Below are 17,717 nucleotides of genomic sequence, written 5' to 3'. Positions count from 1 at the left end.
AACATAAACAAACTATGCAGACGGTTCCTTTGGCAGGAGGGCAGACACAGGGTGGCGCTGGACACACTCCAAAGACCTTACGAGAGGGGAGGAGTTAAGGTCCCTAATTTCGAATTGTACTACCTGGCGAGCCAGCTAAGGCAAGTGATGCGATGGATGGCCGATGAGACCTCCTCGGACACTCGGCTCCTCCAACCTGCATTACCCTACCTCCTCCTGAGGGACCTACTGTGGGCACAGGGCAGATTCACACAGCCCCTTCCATACTTAATTAGACTTGGAATAAAGCTCTGGAACAGAGCGTGCAAAACTGTGGGGCCAGCTGATCCTTTCTCACCTCAAATCCCTATAGCAGCAATTATGGCTCATCAGCCATGGGGCTTTCACGAATCACGCACCCAATGGGAACCTTACGGAGTGGCCACCCTGGGAGACTTAATGCGGGATGAAGAGATCATGCCCTTTCCTGATCTCGCTGAAACTACGGGATTACCCGCTGGCCAATTTTTGCTCCATGGGGCAGTGATACACGCCATTAGGGTCAGATGGCCGGAGGCTACCACCCCCATGACGGAAAATACGGTCATAGAAACACTATTGAACACAGCCGAGGGCGGCCATGAAACCTCGCGATTGTACGAAACCCTGCTCCAGGGCACGACTAACACCGAGCTTAAATGTAGAGCAAAATGGGAAATCGAATTTGGCTTAGACTTCACGGATGCCGAATGGGAGAAAATAACCCACTACCATAAAAAAGTCTCCAGGAATGCCCGATTGCAACTCATTCAACTGTACATCACTAACAGAGCCTACCTAACACCAGAGGCTATATCTAATTTCAGGGGAGCCGAGGTCCAGCTATGCCCCAAATGTAGGGAGCCGAAGGCGGGTATGACGCATATGTTCTGGGGCTGCCCGGAGATACGCCACTTCTGGACACAGGTTCAGGGGAGGGTGGCGGACGCAGACATCGAGCTAGAGGTGAACTGCCCCGCAGTATGCATCCTGGGCAGATGCAAACGCAACCACAAAAACAAACCTCTGAACAAGCTCAAAGACTTGATCTACACAACTGCGAAGAGGCGCATAGCCATGGGATGGAAGAGCCCTAGGGCCCCGCATGAGGCATTGTGGTGGGGGGACCTGACTAAATGGATAACGGCGGAGACTGGCGCGTGGGAAACGGCAATCCTTGAACAAAGGCTAGACTCCAGCGGAGAACTACAACGCTGGGTGGCCTTGACTGAGCCACTTCTGCATCCTAATAACTCTGACGATGCCTCGGATGGATCGGACTTCCCTAGCCATCAATCTGGCCTATCGTAATGGGACAATAATGTTTACTTGGTCTTGAGTTGGGGGGGTGGGGGTGGGAGGGTTACGTTACTTTCTGATTATTCGTCTGATACTCAAGCGATGTATACTTGTTTTTGTTAATCTGTTAAAACCAATAAATACATTTTAAAAAAAAAAAAAAAGGGTTGATCAAGTGTTCTTCCACTCCCATCCGAGAAAGGGCATCAGCTTTACCGTTCTTTGTACCAGGTCGATAGGTAATTATGAAGTCAAACTCGGCAAAGAATAATGCCCAATGGAGTTGTCTAGAGGATTGGGCTTTTGCGGTTTTCAAATATTGCAGGTTTCGGTGATCCGTAATCACAGTAACGGTGTGTCGGGCCCCCAGCAGATAATGCCGCCAAGCCTTAAAGGCAGACTTGATAGCCAGAAGTTCCTTGTCAGTAATCGTGTAATTGATTTCAGGAGGCGAGAATTTGCGGGACCAAAATGCCACGGGATGCAACTGATTGGTTACCGGGTCCTTTTGTGATAGAACTGCCCCCATGGCAAGGCTTGAAGCATCAGTTTCCACGATGTAGGGGAGTTCGGGGCGAGGGTGTTTTAAGATTGGTGCAGAGATAAATTTAGTCTTCAAATCCTGGAAAGCATGTTCCGCCTCGGTAGACCATTCAAAACGTTTGTTTTTCTTTAACAAGGCAGTGATGGGCTGGACTAATTGAGAGAATTCGGGGATAAACCTGCGGTAAAAGTTAGCGAAGCCTAACATGCTTTGCACACCTTTTACGGAGGATGGTGATGGCCATTTGAGAACTGCATCGACCTTCTTTGAATCCATACGCACTCCGCCAGGTGATAATATGAATCCCAAGAATTCAACTTCAGTCACGTTGAAAACACATTTTTCCAACTTAGCGAAAAGTTTGTGTTGACGCAATCTTTCGAGGACCATTTTCACGTGTTTCCGATGTTCAGATTCCGATGAAGAATAAACGAGGATGTCGTCAATGTAAACAACAACACACACATCTATGAGCTCTCTGAGGACATCGTTCATAAAATATTGAAAGGCGGCCGGGGCATTGCAAAGTCCGAAGGGCATGACCTGATATTCAAATAGCCCATACTTGGTGCGGAAGGCCGTCTTCCATTCATCGCCCTCTTTTACTCGTACCAAGTGGTAAGCTCCTCTAAGATCCAGCTTTGTATATATGCATGCTTTTCTGACTTGGTCCAGGAGTTCAGGGATCAAAGGTAACGGATATCTATTCTTAACGGTGATCTGGTTCAGGGAGCGATAATCTATACAAGTTCTAAGGTCTCCTTCCTTTTTTGGAACGAAGAACAAAGCTGAAGAAGCAGGGGACTTGGAAGGACGAATAAACCCATTTGCCAGGTATTGATCCAGGTATTGTCGAAGGTGAAGGTTCTCAGGCTCGGTGAGGGCATAAATTCTACTACAAGGAGGAGTAGATCCAGGTATCAGGTCTATCTGGCAGTCATAAGACCTATGAGGAGGTAGAGAGTTAGCCTGATCCTTCCGGAAAACATCTTGGTATTCTAGGTATTCGGGAGGTAACTGGGGAGTCTCTGAAGAAATTGCTGCCAGTGCAACACCAGGTGGAGGGTGACAAGTAGAGACACATTCTGGAAACTGGACCGTTCTTGCTCGCCAATCGATCAGAGGATTGTGTTTCTCTAACCAAGGTATTCCTAGAATAATCTGAAACTGAGGGGCCTTGATCACATCGAACACGATCTTCTCATGGTGTCCATCTTGACTTACTAGCGTCACCTCTTGAGTGGTATGCGTTACTGGCCCGGAGGCTATCTCCGTACCATCCACCGTAGTAATGACGTCCTTTACAGCCTTGGGACAAAGAGTTAGATTCATCCTCAAAACCATTTCATGATCCACATAATTGCCGATGGCACCGCTGTCGACGTAAGCTTCAATTGCATGTAATCGATCCGGATTATCAGGGCTAATGAGGACCATAGGTTTCCACTATCAGTCTGTTGAAAGACGCAATATAAGCCAAAAGGTCTTGATTACCTTGTCGCAACGAAAGAAGTTCATTGTCCAAGGCCTGCCCCTGTGAATGTCTTGCGAACAGTTTTTCCATACTGAGCTGAAAAGCTTGAAAATCATGGAGGACCGGATCATCTTGATTTACTAGAGGGATCGACCAGTCTGCTGCATTGCCACTAAGGTACGAAAGCACGAAAGCTACTTTAGCTTGATCAGTTGGAAAGGCTGCTGGCCGGCATAAGAAATGCAACCGGCACTGATTGATAAATACTGCAAACCTCTTTGGGTCACCAGAAAATCGTTCGGGCGGAGCCAGAGGTACATTCCCAGGTAGGTTGATCTGCACTGAATTCATAGAGGATGTAGAAGGAAGATTTCCCCCAGATGCGGGTAACGGGGTCTGTCCGGCTTGTGACTGTAGCAATTGTCTAGCGAGATCATCTGTTCGCTCCTTGGAAATAATCAGTTCCCTTCTTAGAGCGTTCGTTTCCTGACGGGCTGCATGCACTTCTGCCCTTAGTTCCCCAAGTAACTGGGCTAGCTGGTCGGTATCCGAGGTTTCCATAGCGCCTGGATGGGAGTTTTGTGGTAGGCTTTGCGTTCTGTAACGCTCACCTGATTCCCATAGAGGCGCCGGTCTTGACTGGGCGTATACCGTATCTTCAAAGGTGATGTGTAACACACGGCTGGCTCTTTGGGCTGGACCTCTGTGCACTGTATGTCTGACTCGAAGGGTAAGATGTCTGCAGATAGAAAATATGGGATTAAGGAACTGGGTTATTGAATGTCTCTCTCTTCTTCCCTTTCTCTTCTCCTGTAGAACCCCAAAGGTTAACGCTCTCACCTTAGGTAAGTGAATGCTGTGCTCTCCATCTGCCTCGGGGCAGGGTGCTGTAACCAGTTTCTTCACTGGATAAGGGGAGCAGGCCTCTTGACTTCAGAGGACTGCTGTCCGTCGTTTACTGCACGAACGGTAAGTTTCGAGTAATTCTAATGTCTTTAAAGTCTTTAGTAATGATGTCTCTTGTTTTGCAGGGTTCCGGCGATGGCGGATGAAGGGCTGAAGTGAGTTGAAGATGGAGCCCGTGTGATGAATAGAAGCGCCTGGAAGCAGGTAAGTAAGAGCTTGTTGCCTGCTTCACGATGCGCTCTAACTGTCTTTTTATTTTGCAGGTACAAGTTCGGAGCGGCTGCAGGGTGCCGGAATACCCACTGGGTTAGATGTGGAAAGGAGTAATGGCACATGAGTATTAAAGTTCCCCAATATCTTTAAACGCACCTTGTTTTGTCTTTCAGATGCGGGATGCAGCGCCGAAGGCCTCCGGAGCGTGCGAAGAGTTGGTAAGCTTTTGTCTTTCAGATGCCGGAATGCAGTGTGAAGACCTCCGGAGCGCACGAAGAGTAGGTAAGCCTTTGTCTTTCAGATGCCTGAATGCAGCGCGAGGCGTTGGTGACAGCCGATGGACCAGGTAAGTGAAGAGCTGTCACTGAAGACCGTAATGCTAACCTGTTCTTTCTTGTCTTTATAGGTGTTGCTGAAGACTGGATTCAGGATGGTAAGCCTTTTTCCTTAGGCCCAGGATCAGATGCAGAAGACACGATGAGCGTTCTGCTGCAGAGGATGCAGAATAACGCAAAGCAAGATTCATCCATCGGGTGTGGTTTAAATAGCCTCCTGTAGTGCTTAGGTGTCTCCTTCCACAGCCACGCCTAGGTAAGAAAAGAGTTCCTGCTTTCCAGAAGAGTTCCAGTGTTCTGAATCTAGGGAGTGGCTCCTGCCCCACCCAACAGGAAAAGTAGTTCCAAACAGAAGAGGATCAGAGGCTCAACTGGCAGGCAAGTAAGCAGCATGGTCTGCTGCAGGTAAGTCCACCCAAGCATTATGAGCCCGGCGCTTCCAGCGCTGGGACTGGGCATATTTATGAGCCTGGTGCCACTGGCGCCAGGACTGGGTCCAAAAGGTCCCAATTGGGACTGGTTGGCACTCGGAACCTGGGTTATGGATCTGCTTCCAAGGGAGTTGGGAAAACCCTGACCTTTTGGAAGCAGAGATCATGACAGGAACACTCCGTTCGTATTAATCTGTGGAGAACTTAACGCAAAGTGTGTTCATCCAAAAGATCAATTCTCAATTCCCACCCAGTCCACACAAGCTGAACTTAGAGGACAAGCCGGGATGAACCTCATGTCAACCAGAAATCTACACAACACCGCATGGATTATGGACGGGCAGCAACACATACCAACCTGGAAAAGAGGTCAATCGGTGGCTACCCTTGATTATATCTTCGCTTCACAAGCCATGTGTTCAGAAATCAAACATTTTTTGGTGGTCGAAACTACAGCGAGCGACCACAACTTGCTAACTTTAGCATGGTCCTCTACTGCCCGAATGGCAAAGTGCTACTTAGCTTCGGTGGAGACTAACCCCCAACAATCTTGGCTTCGTCTGACATCTGCCAGTGTCAGATCAATCACTCAACAATATGCCACAGAAATTGAGGCTCTGACGTCCCCCGTCCTAGCCTCAAGTCCGAACTATCTCCCTCTGTTGTTCAAATACAAGAAACATCCGCCCACTGGACAGTCTAGCCTGAACTCCTACATCCATAACTACGACAAACATATAGCTGACAAAAAAAAGGCTATAAGAAAACAAAAATGCAGCGCTAAGGCGGATAACTCCACGGCCGCATGGGATCTGTGGAAAAATGAACACAAAATCTATAAATCATGGATCAGATCTCGTCGGGCCGCCTTATACCAACATGATACTGAAATGATGTTGAGAGTCCTGACGACAAAGAAAACTGCCGACTTCTGATCTCTGATAAACAACTCTCAAGGCCCCACAGCTACAAACATGATCAACTCAGTTACGGAACAAGCCTGGGTGGTCTTCTTTACCAACCTTTTTGACAGCCCGACACCGCCCACGAACCCCTGTTTGGCGAATACTCAGCCCCTTGGTTGACCTTTCGGCAACAGCAGACATAAGTTTGGCCATTCAGAAGCTAAAAACATCAAGAGCTCCGGGCCCTGATGGCCTGACCAATATCGATTTAAAAAAACACCTAAATGAATGGTCCACCTTCATCAGTATCTTGTTCGAACATTGTAGAGCCAGCAGGAAGATCCCACTATCGTGGTGCAAAGCTACTGTCATTCCTATCTTCAAGAAAGGTTACAGGGAAGACTCGGGCAATTATCGCCCGATAGCTCTAATGGATATTATGGGCAAACTGTTTGCATCCCTCCTTTTGGACCACTTCCAACGCTGGGCGAAAACGGCCCTCTGCAGCGACCCTTTTCAACTAGCCTTTAAGAAGAATGGTAGCACCACAGTGAACATCTTTATACTCAGCATCTTAAAGGCTAAAATAAAACAAGGCGCCCTGACAGTCTATGCTGTGTTTATCAACCTTTCGCAGAATGCGACTATGGGGGAAGCTGAAACACTGGAGTTGCCCGGATGCTGTTCTAAACCTGATAATAGCACTTCACACCAACACTACGCTCAGTGTTCGGCTGAACAGGCAAGGCTCTCTTTCCAAGGAAATTCAAGCACATAGAGGAGTCAAGCAAGGCTGCCCGCTGGCACCCGCACTCTTAGTTGCCTTTCTGGGGGACTTCAAGGACTCAGAAGCCACTGTTCGAAGTTTCTCCCCGAAGTTGGGAAACACTGATCTGTCCCGTCTCCTTTACGCTGATGATATGATTCTGCTTGACCAGACGCCTATAGGCCTACAACATCAGCTGGACAAGTTGGCAGAGTACATGAACATCAACAACCTCCAAATAAATCAGTCCAAAACTAAAATCATGATTTTCTCCAAAAACTGTCAGTGCCTGAAAAACACCTACCCCTGGTCTGTGGACAAAGTTAGAATCGAAGTGGTTCCTCACTTCAAATACTTGGGAGTTATCATTGACGGGACGCCCCAAGAGTTAAAAATGCAACAACATCTTTGGACCAAAACCAAACACTTGACATCCCAACTGAGAGCGATTGACAGAAAGTTTGGAAAATTTTTGCTGACTGCGGCCATCAACTTTTACAAGGGAAACATGGTCCCTGCTCTCACCTACGGCATGGATGCTACTATCACCATGCCAAATGATTTGTGGCAGAAACTGGAGGGGTACATTTGGAAAACCCTCCTACGCCTCCCAAATTCAATCCCAATTGCGGCTGTCAGAAGAGAGCTGGGGCTTCTGTCGCTAGACGCTACTGTCAGCGCTGCCTCACTGGCCCTCTACAGGAAGACCCTAATCCAAGATGGCCTGCCTATCTTCAACATCATCGGTCAGGAGCTGGCCTCAACGAACTGCAAGGTCGTACAGAATTGGGTACACCTTCAAAAAAGCAAATTGGAATATCTTGTATGTTCAACAGACAATCTTATCACCAATCCTCAAAGAGTCACTGAAAAACTGAAAATCCAAGACTGGATTGCCACCATCGAACAAGCAGCTGCGATCAAGTTTTTAAAACACCTCCCCCCACGTACAATAAGATGAAATCTTCTTTGGCGTACTGCACAAAATTTCCAGACAAAAAGCTCTGTTCTACATTTTTAAGAGCACGACTCAATCTGCTCCACACCAGAGAAATTCTGGGAATAAGAATTTTATCTACCACTACAATTTGCAGACTATGCAAAATCCCAGACTCCATCGAGACAGTTCGTCATCTCTTGTTAAACTGCCCAGCTCTAATGCAAGAGCGTACCGCGTTCTTGGCTCCACTATGGGTTGACTCTGTCTTGATCAAAGAAGATACATGGTGGTGTCGTCTGATCTCTGGGGAAAAATCTCGCTGGGCTGTAGTTACGGCTAAATTAATGGAAGCAGCCTTCACCAAAATCAACGCCAACGGGCTGCAATCTGTCTCGGAAGTCCAGCCGTCAGATGGGCCTGACCAATTATAAACTTTTCTTCACCAGGCAATGAATTCTGTGGAAATTTGCAAAAGACTGTAATTAGCCGCAGCACAGATTTGTTTGTTGTAGTTTCGAGTTTCCATCTTCACAGCGTAAGACTCTACCTTACACTTTCGAAAATTTTTGAAACAAAAAATTTTGAACATTTGAACGATTCTTTCTTGTAAAAATCATTTAATTTGATTAAACACAAGTAATAATAAAAAAAATTATTATCATTTTAGCATATTTCCCCTTTCATGACAATCACATTCAGAAGTATTTTTGCCTGATTTAAAATCATTCCTGTGTCTCTCTAAGCTTGCTGGGGGAACTAGGATTGAATTGCATTGTTGATTAATATTCCTGAAACCTGTGTGCCCTCATTTCCATCCCTTCATATTGCATCAGGGGGGTGGAGCGAGTAGTCACAGGGGAAAAAGTGATCATATTGTCTTTTGTGGAAATCATATCAAGTTTATTTCTGTGTTGCATTCTTTCCATCTTGCATTTCCTTGAACCATAAAAGTATTCTCTGCTACCTTATCCTTCCTATTCCTACTCCTTACTGATTATAGAGATTGTTGATTTTGTAATATTACTGTAACGCTCACCTGATTCCCACGGAGGCGCGGGTCTTGGCAGGAGGGTGTCTGTGACTCGAAAAGTGATGTGCAGGACTCGATTGGCTTCTGGGGTCGAACCTCTTCGCACTGTGTGTCGAACTCAAAGAGTGAGGTTTCTGCAGGTGAAAGAATATGGGGGTTAATGGCCTGGGTTGATGAATGTCCCTCTCTCTCTCTCTTCCCAGCTTTTCTGTAGAGCCCCCCCAGGTCAATGTGCTCACCTTAGATAGGTGAATGCTGGGCTCTCCATCTGCGTCTGGTGCAGGGTGCCGTTGCCAGTTCCTTCACTGGTGAAACATTGGCCTCTTGAATTCAGAGGATGGTTACCGTTGTTATCTGCACGAGCGGTGAGTTTCTGGACACCTTTTGTCTTTATAGTTTTTAAATGCGTGGAACGTTAATATTGAAGACTCTGTATAATGCTTTTCCCTTATGTATTGCAGGGCTCTTGGGATGGAAGATGGAGTGAAGCGCCTGGAAATTCGTAAGTATGGCAAGCGCTCTAACTGTCTCTTTCCTTGCAGCTTAGTTCGTGTTAAAGAGACGCCGGAGTATTCGCAGGCGTTTTATTGCGACGAGCGCGATGGGCGTGAGTAAATACCTGCTTAATGTCTTTTTCTTTTGTCTTTCAGATGTTGGTTTGCAGCGCCGGAGTCAGCGGAATGCTAACTAAACTTTGTCTTCACAGGCGGCGATGCAGAATGAAGAAATCCGGAATTCACGGCGTGCCGGTAAGTATAACAATGCTTTTGTCTTTGCAGGCGAAGGTGCAGCGTGAAGACACGGCCGCTGCTGATGGATCAGGTGAGAAAGCACTTTGTGTAAAGTTCGTCTTGCTAACCTGTTGTTTCTTGTCTTTTGCAGGTGCTGATGTTGACTGGATACAGGAATGGTAAGTATAATTCTTGCAGGTTCAGGATCGAAAGAGGAAAGGCTGGAACAGACTCGTTGAGCGTTCTGCTGCAGATGCAGAATAACGCGAAGCACGTTTCATCTATCGGGTGTGGTTTAAATAGCCTTGGAGTGATGAGGCGTCTTCTTCCACGGCCCCGCCTAGGTAAGAAAAGAGTTCCAGTTTCCAGAAGAGTTCCAGTGCTGTATCCAGGGAGTGGAGCTGCCCCACCCAGGTAAGAAAGTAGTTCCTGTTCACAGAGGGCTTCTAAGTGGCTGGTAAGTAAGCAGCATGGTCTGCCGCAGGTAAGTCCACCCAAGCACTTTCACACCAATTATGAGCCCGGCGCTTCCAGTGCCGGGACCGATGGTTTTGATGAGCCTGGTGCCACCGGCGCCAGGACAGGGTCCAAAAGGTCCCAGTAGGGACCGGCTGGTGCCTAGGATTAGGGTTAGGGGTCTGCTTCCAAGGACGTTGGGCTGGTCCTGGCTCCTTGGAAACAGTGATCATGACAGCACCCCCCCTCAAGGCCCCTCCTAAACGTGTCTTCTCCGGGGGTTTTGGCTTGTTGGGGTGATTCAGATGGAATTTCTTGATCAGACGAGGTGCGTGGACATATTCTGAGGGTTCCCAAGACCTCTCCTGGGGGCCGTATCCTTTCCAATCAACCAGATAATATAACTTAGATTTGGAGATTTTGGAGTCTAGGATGTTCTTCACTTCGAATTCAAGTTCTCCATCTACTAAAACCGGTTCTGGAAGTTCAGTCAAGCGGGTTTCTGGTTGTACTGGTTTTAATAAGGAGACATGGAATACTGGATGTATTTTCATATGCGTAGGTAATTCCAATTTGACAGCCACCGGATTAATTATGGCAGATATGAGATAGGGTCCCAGGTATCTCGGGATGAAGGTGCGGGGTCCTTTTAGAGGCAGGTGCTTAGTGGATAACCAGACCTGATCTCCTACAGCGTAGTGAGGGGCCTCTTTACGGTGTCGATCTGCTCCTTTTTTGAATTGGGCTTTAGCTCTTTGCAGATGGGCAGTGGCTTCCTTAAAAGCACGGGTGATCTCCGAGTGCAAGTGATCCACAGCAGGTGCTTCAAATTCTTGGGGAGGATCCAGGTTGGAGGTTCTAGGATGGTGTCCGTATAATAGGAAAAAAGGAGTCTTCCCGGTTCCAGAATGAGTCGAATTGTTGTAAGCGTATTCAGCGATCCAAAGAATGTCCTTCCAGGGGTTTTCAGTTTGTTGGAGCATGCAACGTAGATATTGTTCTAGTGTCTGATTTGTCCTTTCGGTTTGTCCGTCAGTTTGGGGATGGTGACTGGTCGAAAGTCTCACATCAATTTGGGCCAGACGACAGCAACTGCGCCAGAAGTGGGAGATGAATTGACTTCCCCTATCAGAGACTAAAACCGAGGGAAAACCGTGTAAGCGAACGATGTTTTCCAAGAATTCTCGGGCCAATACTGAGGCTGAAGGTAGACCCTTCAGGGGAATGAAGTGAGCCATCTTGGAGAATAGATCCACGACTACTAAGATGGTAGTATACCCCGAGCATGGAGGTAAGTCCGTGATAAAATCCATGCACAAGGTATGCCATGGACAGGGAGGGATGTCTAGTGGCTGTAATAGGCCGGCTGGTTTCTGCTTCTGACTTTTATTCTGGGCACACACACCGCAGGAGATTACAAAGTCTCTAATATCCTTTTTCCATGATGGCCACCAGAAATGTCTTTTAATCTTTTCCATGGTTTTGGTAATGCCAGGGTGACCCTCCATTAGAGAGTCGTGATTACAGGAGATTACTTGTTTTTGTATTTTCTCACAGGGCAAGTGCAATCGTCCTCGGAAATATGGTAGGTCTTGATCCACTGAGAATTCTTTTCCATTCATCGCCCTCTTTTATCCGTACCAAGTGGTAGGCTCCTCTGAGATCCAATTTTGTATATATACATGCGTCTTTGACTTGCTTCAGGAGTTCAGGGATCAAAGGTAACGGGTATGTGTTTTTAACGGTGATTTGATTCAGGGCGCGATAATCTATGCAAGTCCTAAGGTCTCCTTCCTTTTTCGGAACGAAGAACAAAGCCGATGAAGCTGGAGATTTTGAAGGACGGATAAACCCGTTAGCTAGGTATTGGTCCAAATATTGTCTGAGGTGAAGATTCTCAGGCTCGGTGAGGGCATAAATCCTGCTGCAAGGAGGAGTTGTTCCGGGTATCAAATCTATTTGACAGTCGTAAGACCTATGAGGAGGCAGGGTGTTAGCTTGATCCTTCCGGAAGACGTCTTGGAATTCCTGGTATTCGGGAGGTAATTTGGGAACCTCCTCCGAAGAGTTTGCCGCCAGTGAAACATCAGGCCTAGGATAACAAGTGGTAAAACATTCTGGAAACTGAACCGTCTTTGCTCGCCAATCGATCTGAGGATTGTGCTTCTCTAACCAAGGGATTCCCAGAATGATCTGGAACTGAGGAGCCTTGATCACATCAAACACGATTCTCTCCCGGTGTCCATCTTGACTCACTAGCGTCACTTCTTGGGTGGCATGCGTTACTGGTCCGGAGGCTATCTCCGTGCCATCCACAGTAGTAATGACGTCTTTTACAGCCTTAGGGACAAGGGGTAGATTCATCCTTGATACCATTTCACGGTCCACATAATTACCGATTGCTCCACTGTCGATGTAAGCTTCAATTGCATGCAAACGATCCGGACGTTCAGGACTAATGAGGACCATGGGTACCACGAAATGCGAGGTCACGGGACAAATCTTAACGCTCGGCAAGAGGACCTCTATTCTTGTCGGGCTAGGTCGTTTCCCTGCTCAGAATTTGTGGTACAGGTATCCGCGGCTCCTACAGCCTTCTTAGCTGGTTTCACTGGACAGTCCCGAAGAAAGTGTCCTGAGTTTCCGCAATAGAGGCATAATTGCAGCTGCCTTCTTCTTTCCCGCTCTTTCTGGGTTAAAGGTCCTTTCATGCCCCCTATTTGCATGGGTTCCACCGTGTCAGCTCCCCTAGTAGAGGTTTGTGGTTTAGAAAACACTCGGGTATCAAATTTGGAACGATCTGCCTTCCTGTTCTGTAGTCTGTGGTCCAATTGGACAACTAAGTCAATATAGTCTGAGCATTCTTGTGGAGGATTCACAACTTGAGCTAACACATCTTTGAGCTCTCCACGCAGGCCTCTGTAGAAAAGTGTTATTCTCTTATCCTCGGGCCATTGAGTTTCCACTATAAGTCTGTTGAATGAGGCTATATAAGTCAAGAGGTCTTGATTACCCTGTCGTAATGAAAGAAGTTCATTGTCCAAGGCCTGCCCTTGTGCATGTCTTGCGAACAGTTTCTCCATGCTGGACTGGAAGGCCTGGAAATCATGTAAAACCGGATCATCCTGGGTGACTAAAGGGATCGACCAATCTGCGGTGCTGCCACTGAGATAAGAAAGCACGAAAGCCACCTTGGTCTGGTCTGTTGGGAAAGCAGCTGGTCGACATAAGAAGTGTAAGCGGCACTGGTTGATGAACACCGCAAATTTCTTTGGATCACCAGAAAAGCGTTCGGGCGGAGCCAAGGGCACATTACCGGGCAGATTGATTTGCACAGGATTTATGATGATGCAGAAGGATAACTTCCTCCTGGAGCGGGCAAAGGTGTCTGTCATGCCTGCGTTTGTAGCAACTGCCTAGCGAGGTCCTCAGTTCGCTCCTTGGAAATGATCAGTTCTCTTCTTAGAGAGTTCGTTTCCTGATGAGCTGCATGTACTTCTGCTCTTAATTCTCCGAGCAACTGGGCTAGTTGATCAGTGTCTGAGGTTTCCATTGCGCCTGGGTAGGAGTTTTGTGGTGGGCTTCGCGTTCTGTAACGCTCACCTGATTCCCACGGAGGCGCGGGTCTTGGCAGGAGGGTGTCTGTGACTCGAAAAGTGATGTGCAGGACTCGATTGGCTTCTGGGGTCGAACCTCTTCGCACTGTGTGTCGAACTCGAAGAGTGAGGTTTCTGCAGGTGAAAGAATATGGGGGTTAATGGCCTGGGTTGATGAATGTCCCTCTCTCTCTCTCTCTCTCTTCCCAGCTTTTCTGTAGAGCCCCCCAGGTCAACATGCTCACCTTAGATAGGTGAATGCTGGGCTCTCCATCTGCGTCTGGTGCAGGGTGCCGTTGCCAGTTCCTTCACTGGTGAAACATTGGCCTCTTGAATTCAGAGGATGGTTACCGTCGTTATCTGCACGAGCGGTGAGTTTCTGGACACCTTTTGTCTTTATAGTCTTTAAATGCGTGGCACGTTAATATTGAAGACTCTGTATAATGCTTTTCCCTTATGTATTGCAGGGCTCTTGGGATGGAAGATGGAGTGAAGCGCCTGGAAATTCGTAAGTATGGCAAGCGCTCTAACTGTCTCTTTCCTTGCAGCTTAGTTCGTGTTAAAGAGACGCCGGAGTATTCGCAGGCGTTTTATTGCGACGAGCGCGATGGGCGTGAGTAAATACCTGCTTAATGTCTTTTTCTTTTGTCTTTCAGATGTTGGTTTGCAGCGCCGGAGTCAGCGGAATGCTAACTAAACTTTGTCGTCACAGGCGGCGATGCAGAATGAAGAAATCCGGAATTCACGGCGTGCCGGTAAGTATAACAATGCTTTTGTCTTTGCAGGCGAAGGTGCAGCGTGAAGACACGGCCGCTGCTGATGGATCAGGTGAGAAAGCACTGTGTGTAAAGTTCGTCTTGCTAACCTGTTGTTTCTTGTCTTTTGCAGGTGCTGATGTTTACTGGATACAGGAATGGTAAGTATAATTCTTGCAGGTTCAGGATCGAAAGAGGAAAGGCTGGAACAGACTCTGTGAGCGTTCTGCTGCAGATGCAGAATAACGCGAAGCACGTTTCATCTATCGGGTGTGGTTTAAATAGCCTTGGAGTGATGAGGCGTCTTCTTCCATGGCCCCGCCTAGGTAAGAAAAGAGTTCCAGTTTCCAGAAGAGTTCCAGTTCTGTATCCAGGGAGTGGAGCTGCCCCACCCAGGTAAGAAAGTAGTTCCTGTTCACAGAGGTCTTCTAAGTGGCTGGTAAGTAAGCATCATGGTCTGCCGCAGGTAAGTCCACCCAAGCACTTTCACACCAATTATGAGCCGGGACTGATGGTTTTGATGAGCCTGGTGCCACCGGCGCCAGGACAGGGTCCAAAAGGTCCCAGTAGGGACCAGCTGGTGCCTAGGATTAGGGTTAGGGGTCTGCTTCCAAGGACGTTGGGCTGGTCCTGGCTCCTTGGAAACAGTGATCATGACAATTACCCCTTGTTGATTACCGTCCATATTCATAAGTTATTTTGTTCAGATATTATTTTGTTCATAAAAGTGTCATATATTTATATTGTTTAATTCTTCAAATAAACCTTTTAATTTGCAAAACAAACCTACTTCTTGGCTCAGTGAGGTCAGGGGGATTCAAAGAGAGGGGCGTTATATAAGGGTTCATCATCCAGATTTAAAGAACTTTGACATAAAAATATATAAATAAGGGCTTCCATTGGGCATCCCAGACTAGGCATTGACTTAGTTGGAGTGCTGCATTGAAGTCACTTACAGATTGGGGGCTCGGTAGCCGGGACTTCTGGATTAGGTCTACCATTTGTGCAGCTTAATAAAGTGTGCTAACTGACAGGATACATAAATCCTGTTGGGCTACCACGCTGTGGTATGCTGTAAAAGCACCCCTCAAAAGGGAACGCTCTCAGGAAATGGTCTGTTTTGCAAAATAAAATAATAAACTTCTGTAAGTCAGGAAGGAAAACAATTTCCAGAATGGTGACATTGGTAGACATCAAGATAGCTAGAGAGCACCTTTTACATAAGCTATTTGTGAGAGGTGAGTGGACTGAGCAGGAGCAGAATGCGTGGTTGCCGGCGATCACACAACAGGTCACTGCAACTGTGTTAGATAACTGGCGAGATCAGGGTCCCTTACACGTGGCCCTGAGTGAACTATATATGGCCCCTAAGGCCAAGGATGAGCAGGAAAAGATTGTCAGGATAGGGGCATATTTATATTTATATATGGGAGCCATACAGGACAAATGTGCTGAAGGCCACTATCTGGCAAGTAGGCAACTGATGGCATTAGAGAAGGCCCAATCTGATCTGGACTCTTCTGAGCAGAGGAGCCAGTAGTCAGAAAATGAAAGTAGGCAGTATATCATTAGAATAAAAGAGGATATGGGTATCCTGCAACAGGAAAGGGCAGACCAGGATACCAGAATTCTGGCCTTGCAGAAGGAGTATCAAGAAGGTTTGCACTCCCTGCTGCAGAGCCAGAAAAAGCTGGAGCAACAGATAGATTTCAACAGGGCATGCACAAAGCAGGTAGCCACCCTGCAAAGCCAATTGGATAAAGAAAAAGAGGAGAGCAATACATTGATTTTGAAAGACCTGGATACCCAGGCAGAGTTTGATGAAGAGCTCCAGAAAGCTGGTGCCCAACAAAGGCAGACGGACGACCTGGTGGCACAGAGGCAGGCTCTTGCTCAGGAAAGGGACACCTTAGGCCAGGAAGTCTGCCACTTAAAAGGGAAGCAGGAAGAAAATCACCTGGCCCTCCAGGGACTGGGTGATCTCCAAAAAGAGCATCAAAACTTGTTGGAGCACACCAGGAGGGTGGAAGATGCTCTGGCAAGAAAGGAGCAGGCCAGTAGGGATGGGCCTCAGGAGGCAATCCTCCTGCAGCAAAGGCTGGGCCAGTACTCCAGGACCACCCAGGAAGCACAGAGGGAGAATGGGGCTCTCTGCCAGCACAATGATAGGCTCCAGCAACAGGTAGCCATGCAAGAGAGACTGATAGAGTCTAGTAAGGCCTTGATTGAGGAACTGAAAGCTCAGGCTCTTGCATGGGAACAGGGAGCAGGGACTGATAGAGATGAGGTTCTCTGGGAAAGGGAAACACCTGAGCATAACCTCAGGAGCCCTAGTACCAGAGACCTTCATCTCCCCCAGTCCCTGGACTCTGCCAGCCCCATGTCCCCTGGCGCACATGAGCCCAGGGCCAAGGGGGTGGCAGATTACTATCCAGTCAGAAGTAGGGGGCTCATAGGCCAGTCCCTCCCAGGAATGGATGGGCGGGCATCTGGGTATGGGCACCTAAGTACAGTGCAATTTAGTGGGGAACCCCGGGAGAGTAGGCCCACTAAGGGCATCCTGAAAACCTCTGCCCAGTTAGGTCAGTGGGGGGGTACCCATCAAATCCTGGGAGCAAGGAGGAATCAGAAGACTCCTCTGAGCGTCCCAGGACACAGGAGACTAGATCCCCACATTCTGCCAACCATTCCCAGGCTCGCAGAATCCGGGAAAACCTGAAAGATCAGACGGGCACCTCTGGGAGCAGTGCCTCTGAATCAGAGGATGAATGGACCCGGGTTACCCGAACCAAGAAGGCCAATAAGGTGAAAAGGGCCTTGCTTAAGGACCCCTTAAAACAGATTAGGCAATAAGGAGTGTCATCACGCCTTATCACAAGAACGGCAAGTATTCTGTGTGGGAACACTTAGAGCTCTTTGAGCAAATTATGGAGACTTTCCATTTGAAAGACAGCAGTAGCTGCATTCTGTATGTCAAATGGACATTCTCCCCAGAATACTCCAGTTTCTTTGCAAGGCTGGAGGGCCAAAATCATTCCAGATGGTCCACATATAGGGCGGCCATCTTAAAGCACTTTTCTGTTCATAGAAACCCCCAAGAGGCTCGAAAGGCAGCCTACAATTTACAATATGGGGAGGATCAAGCCCCCCAAGAATTTGTGCAGGAGTTGAAGCGTGCTTTTGCATAGACTACCAAAAGGGTGCGTTAGAAAAGAATTTGTTAACACTTTTTTCCATGCCTTGCCCAAATACATCATGACCCAGCTAGTGAGAGATTTTCATGAGAAAAGATCACTAGACTGGGTCATTGAACAGGCC

This window comes from Ambystoma mexicanum, chromosome 4q, assembly GCF_040938575.1.
Source record: "Ambystoma mexicanum isolate Mex_15411 chromosome 4q, UKY_AmexF1_1, whole genome shotgun sequence".
Taxonomy (NCBI): Eukaryota; Metazoa; Chordata; class Amphibia; order Caudata; family Ambystomatidae; genus Ambystoma; species Ambystoma mexicanum.
The sequence above is the reverse complement of the archived record's forward strand: the minus strand, read 5'-3'. Positions refer to the sequence as shown.